The 13,392-nt window shown below is 42.3% G+C and overlaps 1 protein-coding gene across 2 annotated transcripts in view; it reads right to left on the reverse strand.

Annotated features, from left to right (window-relative positions):
- CDC42SE2 (CDC42 small effector 2) overlaps window positions 1-13,392 on the reverse strand; it is a 114,854-nt gene that overhangs the window by 50,117 nt on the left and 51,345 nt on the right. Inside the window, exon 1 of one of the 2 annotated variants that reach the window (XM_014577965.4) lies at window positions 3,351-3,559. The exons of the other annotated variant lie outside the window; for it this stretch is intronic. The gene's annotated coding sequence lies outside the window, so the exon portion shown is untranslated. Of the gene's footprint in view, window positions 1-3,350; window positions 3,560-13,392 lie in introns of those variants that run through there. 2 annotated transcript variants of the gene reach the window in all.

The following is a 13,392-nucleotide window of genomic DNA, read 5'->3' on the forward strand; positions in this document are numbered from 1 at the left end:
CTAGCAATCAGATAATTTAATTATAGAATCATGATCGCATGTGAAAGTACGTAGTCTTGATCCTGCCAGATGCCAACACCCTAAATGTCACATGCCATTAATGGGTATTTAGACACTCAGTACTTCACAGGTAGCATTTGTTACTCTCACAGCAACAAGCCCTTAATGTGGTATTGTGTGAGCAGAAAACCACAATAAAGATAGTGCTGCATTTGTCTGTCTAGACCTCCCAGATTACTGGAGTCCCATAAGGTTATTCTCTTAAACAAAACTGGAGCATAAGATGACTGTTTTAAAAACCCTAAATTTTTGTTCTTACATAAATTTCCCAGGGCTTACCAAGTTAACAGTCACGTTCCTGAAGGAAGGCCATACATTTTATTACTACAGCCTAGTAAGTAATGTCTTTTGTATCCGTTTAGATAGAGAATACAACTGATGGTTAAAGAGAACATATAAAACAGTATATCACAGACTCTGAAACTGTCTCTCAATCATGATTAAAAGGATCATATTTAAAACTTGCCTTTCACGGAGAATTTAAACAAACAGCAATAAGGGATGAAGATACCTAAAATAGAGCTGTATTTCTATCAGTCTTCCACAAATTAAAGTACTAAGGAGATTTTCACTGTTTCAAAGTTAATTCTATAGCTGACCAAATGCAAAAGTGAAACTATTCATCAGAACTGTAACACTGCAATCTATAATTTAAAATGCAGAAATAAAGTGTCACAGGCAATCAGTGGGTAGAGCAAGGTCTGGCAATCAGGAGTATGAGTAGAGGTTTAACTTATTAAAACAGCATTATTACCTTTACTCAACTGTGATAAACCTTGAGAAAGAAATTTAAAAAGGAAAAAAAAAAAGTTGTTCTTTCAGCCTCTCCTGGAATCCTCCCACAAAGGGCACTAATCAGTGTTTATCTTAAATGAACTTAATAGGAATACTGTATATGCTGACAGTGGGCAGGGAGGATTTGAAGAAAGCAAGTTGTTCTGTAATTATAATGTAAGAACAGCCTCCTCACTTTAAAAACACTTTAACAGGCTCCTTTCATGGGTCAGTCTTCCATACCTCGCTGTATTTTCTTGCTGCAACTTTCAAACAGGAAGTTTGGTAACCAGGCTATTTGATGCTTGCTAGCAGCAGATACAAAGCACAGAAAACCGCAGGAAGAAAAATGACTTGCAGGTGCTATCATCACATCTGAATTTAACTAGCCTCTGCTGTTACCAAAACCGACATTGTTTTTTAAAAACAGTATTTAGATAGTATGTATCTACAAAGTTGAGAACAATATTATTTTATACCTAAGTGGTTTATGGAACATTAATTTATTAACATTTAAATTAATGTGCAGGTTGCACACAGTCAGTGGAAAGGAAGCTCCATTCTAAATATTTGTGCTCTTGTCATTCCCACACTATCCACCCCATCTGTGTAATTCTGGGTTTGGAAGACAAAGTTGTTTGATAATTGCAATGAGGACTGCCCAGCAAGGAAGCTGTGAAGTCTCATAATTGGGGGCGCCTGACCAATCTGCTTATATCGCAAACATTTGCTGCTTTTGATATGTAATTATCATGAAGTGAAAGGCCACTGTTAGGTCATTAAAAGTGCTCCCCTGCCCCAGTAATTAACATTTCCCACCAGCCATTAACTATCCATCAGCTCTAATCTGGTCAGTTGTGTGTAGGGATATAAAATTCCATGTAACTGCTAAGAATCTTACATGCATTGCAGGCTCTGCAGTATAAAGCTTAAATATGGGCTCTGCAGCTGGCTCCCTCTGAGTGGGGCTGGCAGCCTGTGCAGCACAGGGGCCATGCCAGGCCCGCCACAGATAGGGGCTGCTCCCGTGGAGCTGAAGCAGTCCCCTCCCCAGAGTTGGCGAGGAGCCACTCCAGACCCTACCGGTTAACTGGAACCAGTAAGCCTCATCTGCTAAGGGTGAGGCTTTCCATTTAACTGGTTAACCATTTGCACCCCTAGTTACGTGTATGATTATATTCATGTTTTCAACACAGCTCATGAACTACTGCAACCTAATTTCAAAAGCAAAATTAAACTTTCATCTCTATGGAGATGACCTGGTGCAAGAGTTTGAGCCAAACCTAGAAGTAAATTCTAGGAACATAGTTCCTCCATCTGGAAGTTTGAATGAATGAGAATACTACCAGACCAGTGCAGAACAACATTACTTCTATTAGTGTGTTCATGGTCTTCAAAAAGGTGCTCCCTGGCCATCTTTAAAATCTTTACAGAGCTTTATATTCAAAACCTAAGAGACTGAAGCTTCACAGAAATATCCAATATTGATGTTATGAAAGTCTAAGAATTCATCAAGGTTCATTAATGCTACTGTAGCCCAAGGACAAATGGATAGAATACTCTTAGCTCTGAAGAATTCTCAAACATTCTATTGTTCTATGCCAGGAGGGAGTCCCATACTCTCCCCACAGCAGCATGGAACGCACCCTAGCTCAAATACTTCATTAAAAAAAAATTCTTACCACATTTCACCCCAGAAGACTAGTCCTCCTCATGTTATTAAAAGTTAAAATGTATTTGTAATTTGCTATTCTAAAATGGGGGAGGGGAGAGGTAGAGGTAGGGATAAATCTCCCACAATCAGAGCTACTGGTAACAAATACAGAATCTCTACAAAGACTGCAGATCCTTGCAGAAACAGGTGGTTTTAGATTTCCCAATTTTAAACGTTACCATCCGACAGTAAATCTTAACTAAACAGTGCAAGTTGCTCATTCCCTCACACTGTAGCGCCCCAGATTGGCAAAGGCTGAAAGCAGAATTGACTGTTCCTTTAACACTTTCCAATGTGCTTCACTCACAATTACCAGCTACTGTTAGCCAGAAACACTTCATGTACAATGTCTACTAAATTTAAAAATCACCCCTTTCTACATACCAATGCCTCTCTTTGGAGAGAATTAAAACTCCATTATAGGCAATCCCATCATATGGCCAGATTGGATTATGAAGGATACTTAGATCACCAGTCAATTTATTGGAAATTATATCTTCCTCCCTTTTACATTATTAAAAGAAAGGTTCAGTCTAGAGACTAAGGAGTGGTAACACATCTATCTTAAACGTGCCATCTCCCATCTGCTTGGCCCTAATGCCTGAGTTACCCCTGAGCCACCCCTGAGCCACCTGGAATGCTTTCATTTATCCAAATATTTCCCAGATTTCTAAATATTATAGCAACAATATGCATACTTGCCCAGAAAATCTGAATTAAATACAGAGTTTCTAAAAAAGAAATGGAAAGAAGAACTAGACTAATTATTCTCAACTAAGAATGTAAATGGTTAAGCAGTTACCCAGTAAGAATCACACTGGCAGTCAGGCTGGGTTGGAGCAGCTTCCTTCCCCGCAGCATGATGCAGCAGGCCTGGCCAGACGGGAGCAGCCCCTGCCCAGGGTGAAGTGGCCCATGGCACAGTGGGCTTAATTGGGCTGAAGCAGCTCTTTACCCACTTTGTGGGGGACTGCTCCAACCCTGCCAGGCCCGCCACACTGCAGGTGGGGGGACTGCAGGATCCCAGTTAAACACAACATTTAACCAGTTAACTTTTTAAATGAGATTTTACATCCCTGCTGCTCACTGGTGGAAACAAATGTTAACCAGTTTATGATTAATCTAGTGGAAAATCACATAGAGGAGGCATTTGACCCCACTTTGAACTCAACCCAGGTGCTGCCAAGTCAGACAAATGTTAGAACTCTGATTCAACAGACGGTAACTTAACTCATAGGCTGTGGGAATACTCCTTTACCTGTATGTTTTGGCAAAGCTTAACTGCAGAGTCAACTTTTCCTACCAAATAAAATTATGTTACAAGCTAAACATGTAATTTTAAATGGAATGGATTTTAATTAGAAGCTGAATAGATGTGAAAAACTTTGGCTAAATAGACCATTAAGGATTGCAGAAAGACTGCTGCTACAAAAATGAAAATCCAAAAGCAACCAACAAGTAAAGACTGGCGCACACATTGTAAGCTTGTCCACATGGAAAGACCCACGCAAAATTCTCAGATCTGGGATGCTTTGCTGGAAAGATCTGAATGAGTCTATTATATGCCTCCCCCTTACCTTCCCATCTCTATACAAAGGATGGGAAAGACTAGTCAACTTTGCTGCAGCTGTGCAGCAACTACCCCCTTTAAAATGCCACCAGTATGTCTTTCAAAGGGGCAGCCATGTAGTCCAGGGTCAGCTGGGGACTCGGATCAACTGTGAGGCGGGCTGCCCCTTTAAAACGCCACCTCTGTGCATTTCAAAGGGGCAGCTGCCATGGAGTCCCCAGCTGACCCCGGGCTTCACGGCAGCTGCCCCTTTGAAATGCGAGGAGGCAGTGTTTTTAAGGGGTAGCCCGCCGCAGGTACGAAGTTCCTCATTCCTCCTTTGAAATGTACAAGAGCCCCAGTAGGAGCTCTTGCACATTTCAAAGGAGGAATATGGAAGTGCCTATCGACTAGTCAGCGGAAATTCCATTGACTAGTCAATTAACCGCATTATAATATCCGTACGCTATACTCACTTCCTTCCCTATCTCTAGCTTCCTCTTCTGAACATTACTTTTGTCTATTTTCTCTTAATTTTTCTTTAATTAGTTGGATGTTTATAAACAAATTTTGTTTGCAAATTATGAAATACAAAACACAGCTTTATATTTTAATCATTCATCTACTATATATTTTAGAGATTTTGTCTGTCTGTTTGATCAAGAACCCCTCCTCAAAGTGAGAGTTAGGACCACCAAATTAAGTATATAAAGCTTCTTGTTATCATAATTTAAAGCAAACATAAGGGTTTTGTTGTGCCAGGAAAATGAGATGTGTCAAGAATGGGATTGCTTCTCATAAAACCAAACAGAAAAACAGACAGAATCACTAAATGAAGTATAGTACTCAAAATTGATATAACTGAGTGAATGTTGAAAGACACTGAACCAAGATCGACGAGGAGTCCTGTGGCACCTTATAGACTAACTGAAGTGTAGGAGCATAAGCTTTCGTGGGCAAAGACCCACTTAGTCAGATGCATGTACATGTACACTGAACCAAGATGAGCCAGAAAAATTGGATGAACCTTGAATAGGCTTCTTAATAAGCCTTACAGAAAAGAGAGAAAATGTGGAGTAGTGCTCTATTTTGACTCCGTTAAATCAATATTTAGGGTTTGAAAACTAAAAGACAATGCTATTGGAAACCAAATTAACTATAACCCCCTGTTTTTTTTGTTATAACATTGCTAATGATATTTTTTTTAGGAATGAAAAAAAGATCCACTTGATGTATCTTTTTAAAATAATTTACTACAAAAGTAAACAGGTAAATTTTAACAATCTCAAGCAATTCAAAATAAAAATTAACTTCAAAATAACACTGCATTTTTGAAAAAATACATTCATTTAAGTGAAAAATGTACATTTTTTTTATATTCTAAAAAACTAAAACTCTCACAACTTCATTGAGTGAAGGACCTGAGCAATGCCAGACAAATCTGCTAATCATATATATAGTAGCCCATTGTCTGAGAGTCTGTAATGCTGACGTACACGGCCACGCCCTCTGCCTGTGCCTCGCCCCCCTTCCCCTCCCTCCATGGGGGTTCGGCCTAGCGCCGCGCCGCTCAGCTGGGCCCTGGCAGGAGCACCGCTCAGCTGGGCCCAGGGTGGCAAGCGGCTGCAGCTCAGCTGGGCCCAGCTGAGCGGTGCAGCGCACCAAGGAGGAAGGGGGGCGGGGCGCCACACAGGGAGGAGAAGGGGGGCAGAGCTGGCCGGAAGGGAGGCGGGAAGCAGAGCTGGGGGAGATCGGGGGCTGTGGGGCTGGAGGGGAGGATGGGGGGGGCCCGGACGAATGGAGGAGGGAAACGGCGCTGGCGGGGGGGAGGAGAAGGGTGCCTTGGGGGCTTGCCAGCAGGAAGAGAGGGCAGGAAGCAGATCTGGGGAGGGGAAATTGGGAGCCGTGGGGCTGGATGGGAGGAGGGGAGCGGGAAGCAGACATGGCGAGGGGGGGGGTGCAGCCACTGGCCGCAGCTGGACCCCAAACGGCCACTTGCTCCCCGGCTGCGGCCCAGTTGAGTGGCGCTGCCAATGCTCAGCTGAGCCCCGGTGGGACAGGAAGGAGGGCGGGGCGGTGATGTACACGGCCAGGGGGTGGGGCCGTGTACGTCACCGCTGCCCCTTCCTCCTCCCGCCGTGATGCTGAGTGGTGCGCCCCTCAGCTGGGCCCCTGCGGGAGTGGGGGGGGCAGAGACGTAGACAGCCCCGCCCCCTGGTCGTGTACATCACTGCCCCTCTTCCCCTCCTGCTGTGGCACTCAGCTGAATGCTGCGTCCCTCAGCCAGGCCACCAGGGGAGCCAGCAGCGCAAGGGGTTGTTTGGGCTCTCCTGGGGTGGGAGGAAAAGGAAGGGCGGTGACGTACACGGCCACGGCCCCGCCCCATGGCCATGTATGTCACCGCCCCGTCCCCCTCCCTTGTGGCAGCCCAGCTGAACAAGCACCACCGTGGGAGGGAAGGGAAAGGGGAAGAGGAAGGAGGGCGGGGAGATACGGAGGGGAGAGAGGCAGGAGGAGGAGAAGAAGAGAAAAGGAGTGAGAGGCAGAAGGGGGAGAAGAGAAAGAAAGAGACAGAGAGAGAGGCAGGAGGCGGAGGAGAGCTGAGGGGGGGGAGGCAGTAGGAGGAAAGAGAGAGAAAGAGAGACAGAGCAAGAGAGCTCAGGAGAGAAGACCTGAAAATCCTGTTTTATGACAGGCTAATTGGCTAGTATTACATATATTATTCAAAGTTTCAGGTACAGCTAAGGTGAAATGGCAAATGATTAATATATTATGAAATCTTTATGTATATTTTATTTTTTCTGTATACAGTAGACTTCCGATAATCCGGAACCTATCGGACATAGATGGTGCCAGATTATCAGATATGCCGGACTATCAGGAGGTACTATAAAATAGTTATATATATACTGTATACATTATATACTGTATATAAAGTGTTCTTAACCCTTTTTATTGTACATACTGTATACAGTATACTGTAATGTTTTAGTTTTTTTAAAGCCTTTGTTACCCTTTTTGCTCAGTTCAGCTGCTGCCGCTGTTACCTTGTGACTCATTTTTTGCAGAAGCTCACTCACTAGGCTCTTGCCATTTTGATGCCGGACTATCAGGAGTGCCGGACTATTGGAGTTAGAGAGAGAGAGAGAGAGAGAGAGAGACACAGAGAGACAGAGAGAGAGACAGAGAGAGAGAGAGAGAGAGAGAGAGAGAGAGAGAGAGTGTGTGTGTGTGTGTGTGTGTGTGTGTGTGTGTGTGTAAAAAATAAAAAAGTTACTAAAAACAAAATCTTGATCCCCAATGTTTTTCTTTCTGAAACTGACAGTACATCCACAGCCTTTCCTTGTGATGATCAGTTAATAAAGTGTAGTAAGTAATGCACCTATTTTTGGAGACAGGCTGAGGTTTGCCTCCTGCGTGTGTCCATTCCCACACAAGCTTAACTCTAGTTGAAGTCCCATTGATCATGAAAAGGAGATGTTTTCTAGTTTGCACAAGCTAAACAAAAGGCATGTTTATTTCCTCCCTCTTGGTTTCAAGCTATTTTTAAAGTGATACCAACAATATTTGTCAGAAAGACCATATTTACATTTAAAGAAAAATTGTTTTCATATACAGATATTTTGAATTGGACAAGCTCTTCAGATAGATGTCCAGCAATGCACTTCTTTAGCCACATACTAAATCTCAAATTTATAATTTACTTAAGAATGTCCCCAGGCTCCACAGTATACTTTGGGCAACGAAAGGGAAAGTCACTCATTATCATCACCTGAACTGTGTGTACCAGGTTCAGCACATTCCATACCTATCTCAAAACCAGAGATTTCCCAAAAGCCATAAATTTTTCTGAAAACAATGATGGAAGGCAGTAAGAATATTTACTGTAACTGTTTTGAATGTCAAGTTTTCCACACAGATGCACATGCAGAACCCCCACCAAAGTAAGCAAGTTTTATGCATGCATCCATGGGACTTTGGCTCTTAAAACATAATTCACTCTACATTAAAACAAGATCTGCAAATCATTTACTCACTCGGATCCTGAGAAACCTGAGTTACAAGTTACATTGCTGGATCACATGAAAACACATTGATCATAAACAACATTTGTAAGAGCCCTAAAACTTTCCTTTCACTTCCTTATAGCTTTCTTATAATAGCTTTTTGCTTGAATTTTTGAAGCTTAGTCTCAACCCAGGAATGAAAACTTTGGGAAAGAGAGTCAACAAGTTTAGATTACCTTAATTTTTGTCTGTCCTTAGGAATTACAATTTAGGAACCTTACGTACAACCATTTCTACGTTTTCCCCTTTATCCATATGAGTAAGGTAAACATGAGTGTAAGCATTTGCAGGATCACACCTTTGTCTTTTTGTTGGTGGTTTTTGTTTTGACAAATATGACTTATGTTCCATAGGTGAGTTTAGTTATTCATTAGTAACTAGATGAGAACATGTTTGTGGATGGAGTGTACTGATTACTGATAGCCAATTCTTAAGTTTTTTACGCAAATTTCATCAAAGGAATATTTAGACTTTCACAGACATTTCTGTGTATTTTTAAAACAGGCTGAACTTCAAATTTGCCAGTGACTTAGCCCTTCATGACTACAGTTATTCTGAACAAGTTTGAAACTTTTTGGTTCAAAAGCAAATGGTGCAGTGGATTTGCACATAAATTAGTGCTTTTTATTATTATTAATCATTTGTGCCCTATTTGCAAATCAAGACAAATTTCCCTCCACCTCCATTCTGACTTTGTTTTAACAATACTGACAATCTATTTCTATCCTTACATTCCTTTCAGAATAATGTCAAATTTTAATGGAACCCACACAACCCTAAAATCAGCTCACAGGGGAGGATACTAAAGATTACTAAATTTTTCATTTCCATTCAGTACCAAAAAAGGTCTGGTTACTGACAAAAGGTGTCTACACTGTAACACTGCAGGGTATTGAACCTGGTTATTGCTTTCAATATTAGGGATGTTAAAACGTTGTTATGTAAATGTGTATCCTCTGAAATTTTCAGTGGATACACATTTACCGTATTTTCCGGCGTATAAGGCGACTGGGCGTATAAGACGACCCCCTAATTTTCTAGTTAAACATAGGTTTTCGCCTATACTCGCCGTATAAGACTACCCCCCCTTAAGAGGCCAACCGGCAGCGCCCCAGCTGCTCTGCCCCAGGGTCCACAACAAAAGCCTGGTCTGCTGGGGGGAGGAGGGGCGCACTAGCTGCGCCCCCCCCCCCAGCAGACCAGGGACACGGGGAGCAAAGCCGCAGCGGCGGCGGGGTGCCGTGCCTCGGAGGCTTTGCTCTGGCAAAGCCTCAGAGGCGCGGGACCCCTCCGCCTCCCCGGCTTTGCTCCCGGTGCCCCTGGTCTGCTGGGGACCGTCTCCAGCAGACCAGGGACGCCGGGAGCAAAGCCTCTGAGGACGCCGGCAGCGGGACAGCCGCGGCGCATCTGGGCTGTCCCGCTGCCGGCTTCCCCCGAGGCTTAGCTCCGCGTCTTTCTGGTCTGCAGACCAGGGAGACGCGTAGCAGCTTTTCTCGCCCCGGAGTACACGGGTGTCGGGACCGTGAGGTCCCGCAGTCCATGTCCTCCGGGGCGAGAAAAGCCCCGTTCATACCTGCAAGTCTGGGACTGCCTGTATGTTTATACCCGGCGTATAAGACGACCCCCGATTTTTGGGGGATGTTTTTTAGTATAAAAGTTGTCTTATACACCGGAAAATACAGTACCTCCTGGATAGGAGCGGGAGATGGTGCTTGTGCAGAGCTAGCTTTAAAGCAAGCACCAGCTCCCAACTCTCCCCTCCCGACCTGGTGCCTCTGTATCAGAGGAGGGGTGGGATGGGGGAAGTCGGCTCCGCAGAAGCCAGTATGGACAGGGAGCCAGCTTGAAAGCCGGGTTCCAGCATGTACCTGCTCCTACTTGCCCCTCTCACCCACTGTGGTGTTGCCTTTCCCCACCAACACCCACTCTGCCTGCCACTATTGCACTGCTGCCTCTGTGGCTTAAAATCTGTCTTAAAATCTCCCCACGGGCACCAGCTCCCGCTCCCCCCGCCTTGCTACCTCTGATACAGAGGCAGCAAAGGGAGGGGTGCATGTAGTCATTGGAATTAATTGATAAACCCAGGTTTATTGGTTAATCATATAAATGACTACAAACTAACATCCCAGTTCAAGTGCCCAGTCACAGTAGGAAAGAGCATATATACTGTAGGGAAACAACAGGAGAGAAAAGAAGATTGCAAAAGAGCAGTGACAAGAGTGCTAGAAAGAAAGCGTATAGAGAAAATAAGAAATACGGAGAAGAATTGCTACAGAAATGAGGGCACATCAGAGGAAGCTATAGAATAGTTAAGGCAGGAAATCGTGTGATTCAGTTCAGAGAAAGAACAGCCAGTTCAGTTTGTGGGTAATAGCACTGTTTGCAAGTAAGAGCTGGAAGCAGTAACAGTGTGTGTGTATAACTCCTTTTTAAACATCTTGCCTACACAAAAGGATAGAGACTCTTTCCAGAAATGTATTTCAGCGAGGAAACTTTCCTGAATATTTTATTTGCTAATTTCCCCCTCTCCTCCACTGTTTCATTTGGACATCATTTTACATTCAGTTATTTCTGTTCAATGTAGCTAAAGGCCTTGTTAATCTGCCAATTCCAACCACCCCCACTCCACACCTAGCAGTATTGTAGTGGTTTCATTATCTTCCATACTTCAAGGACAGGACTGTAAAAACCTAATCCAGAAAAATGGTTTGCAAAATATTGTTCCCAGCTTCTTCAAAATCAAAAGTTATGCAAATAATTTTGGGCATTAATTCCCAAAAATTATTAATCAGAAGAGAGGCCTGGGGTAAAAGTAATATACATGCAAATCAAGTTTAACTGAGGGTAAAAGTGGAACTGATTAGTGACGCACACAGATTAATGTTTTACAGCAGAGAACATCAAACTCTAGATTTTTAGTAGTTTATTTTTACGTGTGGAGAGAGGGAGAGTTCCATGCAACAAAGTTCCTCAGAACTGCAGATAGACTACTTGTTCACAGTCTCATACACACCCTGTACACAGACAGTACAATTTATATGTTGTAGTCTTAATGCAAGAGTTTTACAAAACAGTAGAACAAGAAGCAGAGAAGTACAAACAGTTGTCCAAAGCTATATAGGCAAAAAGCGATGCAGTGAGGCAGAACATTTAAAAATGGAATAAAAAGCTTTCTTCAAGTAAAACTGTAAATTGCAAAGAACCCAGCTCTGTACATCCTGCAATACAGAACCAGAACTTCCTCAGCTACATTTGGTGTATGAAACTCGACCCCACTTTCTCTACCCACTCTCTCTTTGCAGTTCCTAAACCTCATTACATTATCAAAACACTACATCACACTGAGCAATCTAGAGACAATTAAATGAAAGACTATCCTTTCTTCTGCACAACAGAGCTCTTTTGGAATCTTAGCACCTAATTCCAATCAAGGCAAAAAGCGCTGCAATGGAAGTTGTTGTGGTCTTCCAAAAACATGGCTACTGATTATTATTTGTATTATGGAAGCACCTTCAGGCAACAATCAGGATCATGTAGGCCACTGTACGAACAGGTATCAAAATATGTGCAGACTGGTAAAGAATGAAACAGGCACGATGGAAAAATACTTATTAGACTAGACAGTGTCTGCTAAGGAAGCATGGTTTATTTTCCAGTACAGTAAATCAATATAATAATTCATTCATAACATTTGAACTTCAATTTAAAGTGAGTCAAATACACAACTGCATTTTTTAGAAAGAACTTGGCCTTAGAAAGAAAAAAACCCAGACCTTAAAAGTAAAATGTCAGAAGGTGCAGACCTCAGCAAAGGTAATTTTAGTTATGAAAAGTTAGTTTATACAATCTCAGATTCTAAATTAACCTAACACTGTATTCCTTATTCTTTCAACAGTGTCTGCCATCAGATCTGTTCACTTCCATAAACACAGGTTGTTTGTCTTCGGGGTGTGACAAAGCACATTTATTCAGTCACCTAGGCACTTTGGCTGGGCTGCATATTTTAATGTTTGAAAAGCCAATTAAAGCGCCTGTGTCCCAGTCTTGCTTGATATGTATCAGTGTGTGTTTTAAACAGGAAGGGTGCATCCGTTTACCCATCATGCTTCTGCTTTAGCTTTCAGTTCCCTGGTCAACAAACAACTTAATACTGAATATTTTCCAATGAGTGGGCTACAGATCATCAGATTTCTCATCCACTTGGCTTTCATTATCTTAACCAAGTCATCTGTTTATTTTCACTTCCTATTTCTTTCATTGATTTCTCCACTACTATTTACTTTTTATGGTGTTGAAAAACTCAGATGGAAAATTAGACTAAAGAAACTTATAAGATTTGAAACCCCTGACATTTACACAATGTAGATATGAGGGATAAATTTTTGAAGAGCATAAATGACTTAGGAGCCTGTGTCCTGTTTTCGAAAGTGTCTAAGTTAGTTGGTAGTCAACGGGACTCAGGTATTTTTGAAACACCCACCCACAGAAGTTAGAGACTGAAGATACATATTGGATCATGCAACCCATCACCTTGCCAATGAAGGACTGTTCCATAGATTACATTTTCTAGAGATAAATCCAATCGAGCTTTAAAAACAGTGTTTCTTAAACTTTTTAAGACCGAGGAATACCAACCATTTTTTTTTTACGAGAAAGGCCAAAGGAAAAAAAGGTCGGGGGGGAAATTTATTAAGGAAATAAAAGGTCGCCTGCCCCTTTAAGGATAGCCATTTTGAACTCGTTCTCTGCAGCACACCTCCGACTGCCTCGTGGCACACCAGTGTGCCGTGGAACACAGTTTAAGAAACACTGCTTTAAAAGTTGCAAACTAGCATTTGTGTCTTCAGCTGAAAGGGATCCTAGCTATCTACTTCATGGAAGAGATGCTTAGTAACATAACAAAAGAAAAATTGCAATAGGAGGGAACAGATTAGGATACAGCCTCTGTTATAGTAACTGTTTTTCACAGACCATCATACAGCATGAATGGCAGTAACTTGCAAATGGCTATAATGCATTAGCAACAGCAGAGTTCTCTACCTTAAGACATTCTTCAGAGTGCAACTTAACTTAGATGTTACAAATTGCTTATGGGCTTATGATTTTTGATACAGCTTTATGAGTAACTGGATGAAATATGCTCAATAAGTGAACATGATTCAATCTTTTTCTTTTGGAAGACATTCAGAAATGGACACTAATGTTTTCATGTATTCATCAAAGTATAC

The sequence above is a fragment of the Pelodiscus sinensis genome, chromosome 6 (genome assembly GCF_052426305.1).
Source record: "Pelodiscus sinensis isolate ZL-2025 chromosome 6, ASM5242630v1, whole genome shotgun sequence".
Taxonomy (NCBI): Eukaryota; Metazoa; Chordata; order Testudines; family Trionychidae; genus Pelodiscus; species Pelodiscus sinensis.